The following is an 11,599-nucleotide window of genomic DNA, read 5'->3' as shown; positions in this document are numbered from 1 at the left end:
TGGACGTTTTAGGACCAACATGCCCCCAGGCCTTAGAGGGCAGTATTGTACATTTATATGTTAGGGGTCTGTGGTGCTACAACCCCAAAAGCCAGAGATTAAATGAATAGTTCACTCTTTTATATATTCTCCATCCCCATTCTTCTGTGTTTCATCCCCTTCTTCTGTATTTATTTCTTGTATCTGCAAATCCATAAAAATGACGATTGTTTCTTCTACTACATTGGTTCGAATGGTTGCAAAAGGTTATTGTTGGCTAAGGTTAGCGTACGAATGTTGTTGTTGTCGAGAAGAGCATCCATTAAAATAGTTGTGCATCCACGACATGAAACGTATGGAATGCTTTATTTTGTGTGTGAAAATATGGGCAAGATGGGTGGATATAGAATTGTCAACTGGGTCGGCTGGCCCGGCCCTGGTCCAGCCCATAAGTAAAACGGAGTGGGCCTGGGTTGGGCTCATTGGTTGAAGTGGGCTCCGTTTAGGCCAATATGTAAACCCAGGCCGAGGACTAGCCCAGCCCCATGCCCGGTCCAAGCCCAGGACCGTCTCAGGCCCAGCCCATCAGAGACTCACCTTATATAATTAATACTTTTTTAATGTAATTAACCATTAGTAATAGTATATTTCTCGATTTATGCATGTCATCTTGTGCATGAGTCATGTTAATATTCTCTATATTGTGCCAATTTTATTAGATGTCACCGATTGGATTTCATATACACCCAAATTCTCAACTAAATCGACAAGAATGCAATATTCCGTCTTGACCGTATCCAATTTTTTTTTCTTATATTTAATTTGTCCAAGATGTAAAAAAGGATATTGTGAAGTTTATTTTTAAAAATACTACTTATGTCTTGGTATTCAAACCTCAATTTCTAATGAATAATTATGGAGTAGGATTTTTTAACTTATATGCCATCATCTACTTAAAATAGTATTTTTTTCCTTTAGTTATGCACTTCTAGATAGAGTAAAGAACTTGAAAAATGATATTAGTACAAAGTCAGCAAATGAACTTAATCATTATTTCAGTTTAGATTTCGAGTAAGTTAGACATAAATACAAGTAACAAAATGTATGCTTTATTTTTGCATACAAATAAAAAAATTCAAATAAAGCCCAGCCTGGCCAGGCTGGGCCGAACTTAGCAAAATTAATAAAAGTCTGGCCCCAACCCAGCGCCGCTCAGACATGGGCCAGGGCCGAGCTGGGCAAAAATATTGGCGGGACCCGGCCCAGCCCACTCGACAACTCTAGGTGAATACCATTTTTTCCAATGGTGAAAATATGGACAACATGGGTGGATGTCATTTGGAGGGCAGTTTTGCGAACAATGAAAGCTGGATATTCTCAAAATCGTTTACTCACACAACATCTCATCAATTATTTTCTTGTCGTTAATATCATATACGTCATTATTGTTGTACAGAGTAAAACTTTAATCTCGTATGAAATACCAAAACTTATTACAAAATCTCATACGAAGTATCCATGTCAATTTGAAATAGCATACGAAGTATCCATATAAATTTGAAAGTCTGCAAAAGGTGGCTAAAAGAAGATGCCAACAAATTTAGGGAATGCCAAAAATGCCCTTCAAGAGCTAGGGATATTGATTATGTTAAATGATATGGGTGTATGACGACATTTTTTCAATCAGAGGTGTGTGATGTTACAATCCCAAAAGCCCGAGAATAAAATGTGTAGTTCACTATTTTTTTTTGTTCTGAGAAAATAATTAATTATTTGCGACTGTACAAAATATAGAAAGTACGATGAAAAATATGTACATCATAATTATAGTTCAGATGTTTTAATACTCCTTTTTACAAGATCTTTGTAAGAGATTTGAAATGCACTAGATCTATACGAAAATGAGAAATTTCGGAATATGGGTCTAAATACGCTGACCTTTCAGAATTTGAAATTAAATTCGTCAACCTTTCACTATATGTGATCGAGGTATGCGAATTTTTCGGAATAAGAATTTTTGGAATTTTTCTTTCTTTTATTATTATTTACCTCAAAAAATATATACCAATGGAACAAACTACCCGCATTTATCCGAAACACCAATTCTCATCACCAATCCACCGTCACGCCCTCCTCTTCCTTCCCTTCGCATCCCTCCCCAATCCGAGCTCTTGGACATACTCAACCTCAAGCTCGCCAAACCATCCTCTCATTCCCCTTTTCTCTCCCATTCTTCCTCTCCTTCCTCCTCACCAAGCCTGCTCGTCAAGAACACAATCTTCAGCTGTTAGCTCCTACGTTGCTCTATTTCAAACCATCAGCTGCAACTTTCGTAAATTCCCCAACTTTTTATACTTCCAACCGCCACCGAAAAATCACAATCTGGAATCGAGATTATCGAAATTGACACGATTGGTTCTCCGCTATCCACGAACAATGGCGATTTCAAGAACTCATGTTTGCATGAAAAGATCGCATTTTTATCAAATTTGGTGAACAAGAAAGCCTCTGGGTGCGTCAAGATTGTTCTCTTTTAAAAGTGGCAGACACGATTTCGAAGAGGTATTAAGCATAGGGAAGAGGTTCGCAGCTGTTTCATTTGGGACAATGGGGATTTGGGGGGATGGGATTAGACCATTTGGAGTTGAAGTGCATACCTAAGACAATTTCACCAATCACCAACCGTGTTTGGGTAAAATCTTATTTTGGAACTGACTCCATTTTTGGGGGCAATTACCAGTTAGTCAACCCCATTTTTTTAAGTTGGGACAAAATAAGTGCAGACCCAAGCCAATTACCAGTTTGTCACAGCTGTTTGGGGCAATATAAGAGCTTGAAGTAGAGGAAGAAAGGGGAGAGAGGGGGTGAAGGAGAGAATGATAAGGCGATTAAAAGATCAGCGTATTGAGACTCATATTCCGAAATTTCTCAAAGGAAAAAAGGGCTGATTACATATGCTTCATCATCGTCTTTATCAAAAGCACTGGATTTTTATGAAAAATACACGAGTTGTTCACGAATATTTACCGGAAAGAAGGTAACCCCCAATTAATTCTTCAAAAGAGTTCACTAATAACACACATCTCATTCGAGCAGAAAGTAAAATATTTTCTTTAGAAGGAAGTCGAGCAAATATAAACATTAAATATCTGATTAACATGTTTTACAGAATTTATGAATTTAACAGCAGTAAGAGAGCATTCTTGTTATTTGCGACCCAATCGGGGAACACAGACAAACTCAGTTTCGACAAACAATGCTCAAAATCTGTCATTGGAGTCTTGTAATTGATTTAAAAGGATAAAAATCATAGATGGGATATTCACTTCCATGATGAACGGACTTCTTCACCCACCAAAATTATTGACTATCTGCAAAATAAAGTGATAGGAATCAGGAAAGTGCATTCACCTTATATTCCAACTAACAGTGCAAGAACACCAACTCAATTTTTACTAAAATTGGAATTTCTAATTCCAATAAGATCAAGAGCCACAACCATTCTCCAAGTAACATGGATGTTGCATACTTGCATATGACATAGCCAGATCAGCAAATATCAATAACATTGTGAGCATCTCAGCATTTCATCAACCTCCAAATGTAGTCGAAACCTAGCTCTATCTGAAGACTGTTTTCCTTTTTATATTGTTAGCAAAGCGATAAAGATATAACTGGTTGTATGTCCTTGTTCCGTGATGGTGGTAAGGCTGGACATCAACATATTCCGACATATTAGAAGGCTAAAAAAGAAGGTTTTGGATTCGACCAATCCAGACGAGGTTAGGATCCTATTTCAGTGACAAACCATTGATGTCTTTTGAGTGATGCCTAGTCTTGAAACAATTCAATTTACTCTGGGAAAATCCAGTTGATTATAGCCAGTTTACATGAGGTGAAATAATTATATGATATGTACATGTAGAGATTTTATCTAAAACCAATTCGTTCAGGATTCAAATCAAACAGGCTTCAACAACTTAAAACAGCTATGATATTCATAGTTAGTCTCCATTGTCCCTCAAATGGTAATCAATGACAAAATTCATTCACCAGTAAATGGTAGGGGAAGGCTTGAACATAAAACAGAACATAGATTCGTATAAACAATGCAACTATCTCTGACCTAAAATTCAAATTCAATCGAGATTCATAAATAAACCGACGACTTTACCATTAAACAAATTCTAGGGTTTGAAAGGCACAAACTTACTCTTTCTGTGCCTCTGAACGAATGGAGATTTCGCCGCCTCCTCCTCTGAAAAGAAAACGCACAAATCATGAATAACGCAGATGAATCGATGATAAAAAATTGGGGAGAAATGGAGATTTGGGTAATACCTGTGAGGCTGAGGGACATCTTAGTGACAATGGTGGCAGTGACTCCGAATCCGACTAGGAATGGCCAGCATCGGTTCCATTCTCTCTTGAAGAACACCGGCCACGGATCAAATTTCCTCATTTTCTCTTTCACTCTGGAGATGAAATGCTATGGAGGTATGGTGATGAAATCGGCTTGCTTGGCTTTTGCTTATTTACCAGAATTGTATAAATGGGCTTGGCCCATTTTTGTAGTTTTAGCCCAGTTTTTTTATTAATAAATAAATAAAAATTTAAAGATTGAATTCAAATATCAAAAGCTTTACCATCATGTCAACATACTAGCTGAGTCTCTTCTGATATCTAGTACTTCCCTCTGTTAGAGTGAGATAACACATTTCTTAATAAACATAGAATTTTAAAAGTTCTTGATTAATGTGGTTAATTAGAGAGAGAGAAAGAGTGATTGTAAGTATTAAATAGAGAGAGAAAGATAGTTGAATATATAATAGAAGAAAGAAAAAAATGGTTGAGAATATTAATTGGAGACAAAAAGTTACCAAATATAGAAATGTATCACACATTGGAGTTTTGATCTACAAGTCGTTATAACGTCATTATATTTACAATTGTAATCAAACTAAATAACACAATGGTTTTTTCATTTATAGGGCGCGGTAAATTGATTTTGATTTTTTTTCGCTTTAAAATTATTGAACCGAACCACTGAACCATTTATTTTTTTGTCATTCTATTATACTATCAAAAACTATTTCTTCCATCCTAAAGAAGATGACACTCTTCCGTGCAAAAACTATTTTGTACTTCATCTGTTCCATAGAAATATGTTAATCGAAATTGTCACGAGTTTTAATGTGTAATTGATAAAAAAAAAGAGAATGAGAAAAAGTAGTTGAAATAATGTACTGGGTGATAGGGACATAAATAATAAAGTAAAAAATAAGGAGAAAATTTTTTCCATAAATGGATATGAACTATTTATATAGGACAGGCGAAAAAGAAAATTCAGCCTATTTCTATCGGAAGGATGGAGTAATTGAAATGGAGAGAGATAATAAATCGTAGATAAATGTGTTTTATGTTTTGTAATGCGTCATCTTGATTTAGATAAATCAAAATGGAAAGTGGAAAGTGAATAATCTTTGTTGGGACGTAAAGAGTGTACGCTCTCCATCTCACAAAAAAAGTTTTTTCTAATTTGTTCTTTTGGGGTGTCCCACAAAATTAGTCCACTTCTATTTTTGCCTAGTTTTTTCTCTTTTATATGGTCGGTCATTCTCCACTACAATACTTCAATAATTATTCTTTTTATCTCTCTCATACTTTACCAATTTCACATTAAAACTCGTTTCGTTCCTAAAATTCCTACTCCATTCGTTCCATGTTATTAGAGTCATTTTTCTATTTTGGGAAGTTTTAAGTTAATTGAGTCATTTTTATTTTTGGCAAAAAGTAATTCTCATTTTTCCTTTATTCTCTCTTCATCTCTCTTACTTTACTCTCTCTTACTTTTTCCATCATCCATTTAACACACTGAAAGAACAGGTTTGTGCAGGTGTCGCGTCAAGCAAGGGATGTATCCTACTGATCAGGATAAAAAATCCCAGCTAATCCTGAACCTGGCTATCAATAATTCCTCAACCCACTTCTACTGACTCGTATAGTGGATGTAAGGGTCGAATCTCACAGAGATGAATGCGCTTTGGTAATTCTGGTGATATTCTGGAAAGGTTGGTTAGCTACCACGCTTTGGGTTAAGATTCTAACTAGGCAAGAATTTAAGATGGTACTCTACTGACTAGGAGGGGTGAATGATGATTGATAAGCGGCTGTGTACGTGAGAGTGGGGGACATTATGTTTCAGAAATTATGTGGGAGGTACGGGGTTACTATAAAAGGCGAAATGGCATATCAGAGAATAAGTGGTAGTTAGGTGACTAGGCTAACAGATCTGTAGGGTACCAGCAGAAAAAGTAGAGAAAAGTAAATGACAAAAGCAAAAAGTAACTAAAAAGTAAAAGTGGTCCCAAATTTGGATGTGGACATTGTCTTCTTCAACAAGTATGAACACAAATCAAACAACTTAGATTTCATGAACGAGAATTTCAGGTTAACAAACTCCACAAGAACATATCTACAATCTAAACTCCAAATCAAAAGATTAAACTAACGAAACTGAAATTACGCTTACTGGGCGACATGCAAGGTGGTAGAAATCAGGTAAACTAGGTTTTCACACTTAACCATTTCAGATCTAAAATCTAACAGCTATCTAAACTCATGAACTCAGATCTATCAATTTGGAAATGAAACATGCTCGGAATACTTGGAAATTACCGTAACAGCTAGATCTAAGCTATCTAGGCAGAAAGAAACAGAATCAAACAGGAACCGATGCATAAAATCAACTTCATATCATAAACGTTTGGATCACAACCAAGACTTCAGAATAAGCAAATATTGAAAATGCTACATATCCAACATAAGAAAACAAAGTGCGATTAACTAAGAAAGCAATTAAAGATTGTTTTGCCACTCCGGGCGATGAAACTGTTAACACTACGAAACACGCTGACTGGAACGAGAGCATGTGGAACTCCGACGAACTGATGAGCTTTAGGTGACCATGGCTGTGGCGAGGAATGAGAATATGAAGGACGAGGCTGTAGGAACTGATCTACCAAGAGAGAATTCTAACTAAGTTTGAAGGTTTTGAACTAATTCACTATCATTCTATCTCCATGTGGCTTCCTTTTATAGGGAGGCCTCCCTTGATTTTTAGGGTAGACTCTCTTCATGAAATGACTCTTTTGCCCCTTGTTTGCGGCTGATCTTCCCAGCTATCCTTCTTCTCCATCTCGAGCCTTTTTGGAAAGCATCCTGGTCAGTATTGCACCCTACTGACGCCCTTTTCACATGAATTATCCGAACATTCCCATACTGGCTAGAACACTTTCCCTGCTCACTTTAGCAACTGTTTTGCAGATATATTCCAATTATGCACATTATATTGACCAGTAACCAAGGCCTAGAATACGACTTATCAAACTGCTCACACTTACCACATGTTTGTCCTCAAGCGTGAAGAACAAACAAAAAGCAATAAGTCAAATTCTAGCCTGGTTACACCCCTGACCGACTCTATCCTAACCTAGACTCTAAACTATGATGCAAAGAAAAATACATAAACAAGACAAACACACATAAAAGACAAAAGAAACACTTAAACACGCCAATCGGGCTATATTTTCAACCATCCCTCCCCTTTGGGTCAGGTGCAATCCAGCCTTAGACAGCCTTGAACTTCCGCCGCCCCCCTTTTCCTTCCAGTCAGTATATCCGCTCGTCAACATCACCCAAACTCTCGGCCAAACACCATATTCGCTCAGTCACTCATTCCTCACCTGGGATATTAGGACTGTATTCTCTCATAGCGCTGAACCACAGATGCTTTGGACTTAGATCTCACGTGCGGCTACCGAAGGTCTTTAAAGCTTGTAACGGGGCTATTGGCTTGTAGTGTTTGGGTTGGTTGTTCCTGAGGCTCTAGGCTCAAAAATCTCTAATTTATTTCGATGTGGGGAAACTGTGTGCGCTAGGCTCTTGGCTGTCACCTCTGCTTGGCTGGACCTTTTCTGATGCTGCTTCCCAACTGGTCAGTAGCGTCTTGTGGCTTCCTTGTTCCTTCTCAATTTTTTTGTGGTCAAGTATTTTCGACCATTTTCTTCACATTCTTCTTCTTTCCTTTTTGTGGCTTCGCCACCCTTATTCCTTTTTTTTGGGGACCTAGAATGACTTCCTGGTCGATTTTCTCCTTGCTTCTCCATTTCTCGCTCCACTTGGTTTCTTTCTTGCATGTCCTTCTGGCCAGTTGCCTCCTTGCCTTATGCCTTGCACACACATAGTCTCAGTAGCTGATGGGTTATATCTGGGTATATATGGCTCGAAAGTGGGGTTCTAAGGTTTTTTTTTGGGGGGGGGGGGTTTCCTACTGCCTTCAGTGTATGCTACACGCGGTCACTTTACCCTAGGCATCTTGTGGCAGCAACTCTTTTCTTTTCTGGATGAGTGGAAAGTGGTTCCACTTTAGGCTTTTAACTCACATTTAAGAGGGCTTTTGTGTTCGGCTCTAAGTATAGGTTTTTCTCTCATACTTGCATCATCTACAGTGACTAGGAGATACTAAGGGGGGTGGTTTCCATTGTCCAGCATGTCTTATCTCCCTCAATTCCCCTCACCGTCAGTTCGAGGCAGTTGAGTTTTAAGCCCAATCAACACGTATATAAAAAAAACTAGACCTAGACAAACAATAACACAGACCACACATATATACATGTCATACTGGCCATTGCATCCCCCCTCCCGCTTCACAAGTGTCTGCCCTCAGTTAAGGCTGTGAAGTGGAAAAAGGTAATGGCCAGTATGGCTGACAAACAGACATACTAAACAAGCAACACATGCTTCTACTAAAAACTTCTCACACTTAGACTATATAATAGGCTAAGTGGGAGAATTTTAAAACCTAAACAGAACCCAACAAACACACGCACATATATACAAAAACTCCTCACACTTAGGCTACGCAGTGGACTAAGTGTGAGCTAACATGCACCCAAAAATAAAAAACACATAAGAGAAACACATGCGCCAAAAATAGCAAACCCTTTACTTCTCACACTTAGACTATTGTATAGGCTAAGTGTTATGAAAGGGGTTTGCTCACATACTACACAGATTATACTACCGAAAAAACACATAATATACGAAATACGAAAAACTAAAACTTTAAAAGGAAAAGAAAAACTAACTTGTCAAGGGGGGTGGCGGTCACATGTTCCTCCTACTCCTCCGCGGAGCAGGGCTTGGTGCAGGTGGCTCTGCCACATCCTCTTCCTCGTTCCCAGATGGTTCTTCCTCAGATTCCGCTTGTTCCCTGTTACCTTCTTCCTCTCGTTCTGCTACCTCTGTCTCCGGCACCCTGGGTTCATCATCCTGGCCTCCATGGCCACTTGGTCCAGCTCCTCGTACTAACTTTCCTTCCGCTAATTCCTTCAGAGTCCCTTCCATCACATTTGTCAGGTGAGCTAACTCCGTCCTAGCTTGCTGATTCTCTTCCGCCAACTCTTCCACTGCCTTCTCTAATCTCTCCAGCCTCTGTTCTTGATCTTGTGTTCCCTGGCTTGCTGTAGTTCTCCCAGTCGGTATAGCTTCCTCACCCATCGCGTAAAAACCCGGTACTCCTTGCCTCATGTAAACAGCATTCGTTCGGACGAAGAATGGGGTATCAAACAACCCAGGGGGATCTACCATGATTTGGGGGGATAAGCCTTCAGCCTCTGTGATGATGATGTTGTTTCTGACGAACACTCCCAATATATGGCAGAGGGTGAGATTTCTCGCTGGATGGGTGGCAATTAGATGGCATTGGTAAGCAGTCCAAAAACCCAGATGTAACTTCCTTCCGCGCTTGGCGCACCAAAGAAGGTATAACTCTGTCATTGACGTTCGTACAGCGGAGTTTGACTGCCCCAGCAAATTAAAGTCCAAGTGGAGTTGTACTAGGCGTAGGATTGGGTTATTGAAATGGATGGAGCGAGAGAGAGTGGATGCAAACTTCCCAGCGGCCGGGTGAGTTAATTCCTCCCATGTCTCCTGGGGCTCGAAGTCTACGTGTCTATGGGGAATTCCCCGTTCCCTACTCCGCCACTCCGATCCTATCGCCTCCTCCAGACTACACATCCCCAAACGTACTGTCCATTCAATCAGATTCATGCTTATCTCCCCTCCAAACAACAGAAAGCTAATAGAAACCTCGTCCAAATCTGTGGTGACCCTAAATCTGAATGTAGTAAAGAAACTACACTGATATTCGGGTTCCCATTCTCTAATAACCATTCGAATCCTAACGCATGCAAATAAGAGATAAACTGCTCGCGGGCACCCAACTCATCTAAAGAAGGAATATGAAGTACCTTTCCGCTCTTAACTTGCTTACTCCCTTCATCCTTGCTATCGAAAACCTTTTGTAGCTTCTTAGAGTCGAATAACTTCATCTCCTCCACGAGATCATCAGTAAGGTCCACTGTCCAGCGTCGGTACCTCAGTCTCTCTACCGGGGGATGTACTAGCTCCCGATGATCGTGCGGGAGTTGTTGCTCACTGTACTCCTCATTCTCCAAGGAAATGTCGCTGTCCGATTCTGACTCTTCACTGACAGCGTATTAGCTATCACTCTGTTCCCTCCGGTGTTCCAGGGCTCGCTGAACTGACTCAGTAATGACTATGCCAGTGTTCACTGTACGTGGCTTCTTGTTGCTGGGCTTCTTCTTCATAGGGGCCTTCCCCTTCCGTTTTCTCTCTGCACGGTGTCTGTCCTCATCACTATCTCGCTCATCTTCCGGTTCCTTCTCAGCGTGTGTTGAAGGATGGTCTGGGGCAGAGGGTCGGGTCTCAGTACTGATACGAGTACCTTCAGTTCTCGGCTCGACGTGACTGGCTGGTGCAGATGCGAGGTCCGGCCCCTCAGCCATCTGCGTCGTCTCTTCGCCCTGGTCACTCGGCGTTTGGGAGACCGCTTCGGTTGCCACCGCAGTATCCTCCAAATCAGTAGTGGGTAAGGATCCCTCCCCAGGTTTTGTGGGAGAGGTCCCTTCCTCTTCACTTAAAATCTCCACCGGATCTGCCGCTGTGTTTACCTTTGCTTTACTAGATGCCCACTTCCCTAAGCATCTTTACGATACCCTATTCGGCTTCGGCTGTTCTGCCCTAGGGTCGCCCTTCAACACCAACTTCCTCTTGACAGGCTTTGGTTTTATCACTGGCGGTGCCACTGGTCCGGGTACCTCTGTTCTTGCTACTGTTTCCTCCTCCTCAATATGCACATCACTCTTCCCCACCTCTGTCTGGGGAGTTATTGACTCTGTCCCTTCTTCTCTAGTATGGCCTCCCACCACTTCGTCTACTGGCCGTTCGGCTAGGCCCTCTGAGTTGTTCTCTCCATCGTCTTTCTCACCCTCTTCTACTGCCCTTGATGCGAGGTCTAGACCCTCAGCCATCATGGCGGTACCATCTTCTGTCCGATTTACCTCATCCAGAAGAGCCTGAAATTCTTCATCAGTCATTAGGCCCTGCTTTCTGGCCGTCTCATTTAAATCTATCTCTTCCCTCGTCGTTTCTTGAGGAATGGGCTCCGCTGTCGGCGTTTTCTCTGGTTCATCGCCTCCCTTCTGGCTCTTTTTCCTCCTTTCTTCTTCTCGCCTCCCTTTCCTCTGGTTCGGTG

General features: G+C 40.6%; 1 non-coding gene across 1 annotated transcript; it reads right to left on the bottom strand.

Moving 5' to 3' along the window:
• Window positions 1–612: 612 nt before the first annotated feature.
• LOC121758506 lies at window positions 613–714 on the bottom strand. The gene has a single exon (XR_006041488.1). It is a non-coding gene; the product is annotated as a U6 spliceosomal RNA (small nuclear RNA).
• Window positions 715–11,599: the final 10,885 nt, after the last annotated feature.

This window comes from Salvia splendens, chromosome 1 (assembly GCF_004379255.2).
Source record: "Salvia splendens isolate huo1 chromosome 1, SspV2, whole genome shotgun sequence".
NCBI classification, from domain to species: domain Eukaryota; kingdom Viridiplantae; phylum Streptophyta; class Magnoliopsida; order Lamiales; family Lamiaceae; genus Salvia; species Salvia splendens.
This window is presented reverse-complemented; position numbering and strand designations above follow the sequence as displayed.